Raw genomic sequence first — 1,892 nt, 5'->3', positions numbered from 1 at the left:
TCATTAAAGAAGCAATGAAGCATGAAGGATAGCGTGAAGCCATGGGAACTGAGATAAAAGCTCTTGAAGATCAAGGAACATGGGTTTTGCAACCTCTTCCATCCGGCAAGAAGGCTTTAGGGAGTAAGTGGGTTTATACAGAAAAATATGATGAGCAGGGGAAATTACAGAGATTGAAGGCCAGATTGGTTATGTTTGGTCATCATCGGGTGGAATGAATTTATTATAATGAAATATTTACCCTGTAGCAGAATGACTACCGTTCGCACTTTCCTGGCCATTGCAACGATAAAAAAAAATAGGACATTATTCATCAGATGGATGTCCATAACGCCTTTTTACATGGTTATTTGGAGGAGGAAGTATATATGAAAATTCCTCTTGCTTTTCAGGGAGGAAATACTAATATGGTGCGCAGGATGAAGAAATAATTATATATATGGCTTAAAGCAGGTACCTAGGTGTTCGTTTGCTAAATTAGCCACTACGTTGAAAGAATATGGTTTTAAGCAAATCGTATTCTGAGTATTCCTTGTTCACTTTGACCAGGAGGAACGTTCAGTTAAACGTTCTTATTTATGTGGATGATATGATTATTGCAGGAAATGATCAGGAAGCTTTACTAAACTTCAAAGCTTACATTGGAAAATGTTTGAATATGAAAAATTTAGGTGCTTTGAAGTATTTCCTAGGCCTTGAAATTGCCAGGGGGCGTGGGAAATTTTAATGTCTCAACGCAAATATGCATTGGATATTATATCTGAGGCCGCCTATTAGGTGCCAAGCCGACAGAGTTTCCAATGGAGCAACACCATTAGCTTGCTTTGGCTGATGGTGCTTTATCTGAGGATGCAGAGCAATATCGTAAATTGATTGGCAGATTGATTTATCTGGCTATTACTAGACCTGATTTGGCATATTGTGTTCATAGTTTGTCACATATTTGTGTAGGCTCCTAAAGTAGTCCGTTGGGAGGCAGCTCTACCAGTGGTATGATATTTGAAGAAAAATCTAGGGTAGGGTGTATTATTTCGTTCTGATAGTGATCTCCGCCTGGAAGGGTGGTGTGATTCTGATTAGGCTAGTTGTCCTCTTACTAGGCGCTCTTGGAGTGGTTGATTCGTATTGTTGGGTTATTCTCTTGTTTCTTGGAAGACTAAGAAGCAGCCTACAGTGTCTAATTCCTTTGGCAAGACAGAATATCAATATATGGCTGCCATTGTCTGTGATTTAATAAAGTGGTTAAAGCAGCTCCTTGGTGATCTTGGAGTTCATCATCCTACAAGGATGAGATTATATTGTGATAGTCAATCTGCGTTGTATAGTGCCAAGAATCTTGTGTTTCATGAAAAAACTAAATGTACTGAGGCTAATTGTCCTTTTGTTTGTGACGATGTCACCGAAGGATCAGTGAGTCTGTCATATGTTCCTACTAAGTTTCCGTTGGCAGATATGTTTACTAAAGCTCTTGGTAGGACTCAGTTTGAATTTTTTAGAGGTGATCGTGAGACGGGTTGGGTCGGACCGGACTATGCTTAAAAAATGCCAATTGGTCGGGACGGGACAAAATTCAGGGTAAAATTTGTGCCCAAAGTCTGCTATTTCGGACCAAAACGAGCGGGGTTTTTGGGCCAAATTGGGTCGGGCCAAAAAAAATTGAAAAGTCATTTTTGGCTTGCCAAAGGAAAAAAATATTCAGGTCAGACCCGACCACGGGCCAAATAATTCTGCCCAAAACTCATCTAAAAAGCGGGTCGGGCCGAGCGGGGACAAAATGATCAGCTCTAGAATTTTTGTTATCGAAGTTGGGAGTTTGCAATTTGTATGCTGCAAGTTGAGGGAGGGCGTTACGAAGTAGGACTATATATATGATAAGTATTAGGAATAAAGTT

This window comes from Beta vulgaris, chromosome 7 (genome assembly GCF_026745355.1).
Source record: "Beta vulgaris subsp. vulgaris cultivar EL10 chromosome 7, EL10.2, whole genome shotgun sequence".
Classification (NCBI taxonomy): Eukaryota; Viridiplantae; Streptophyta; class Magnoliopsida; order Caryophyllales; family Amaranthaceae; genus Beta; species Beta vulgaris.
The sequence above is the reverse complement of the archived record's forward strand: the minus strand, read 5'-3'. Positions refer to the sequence as shown.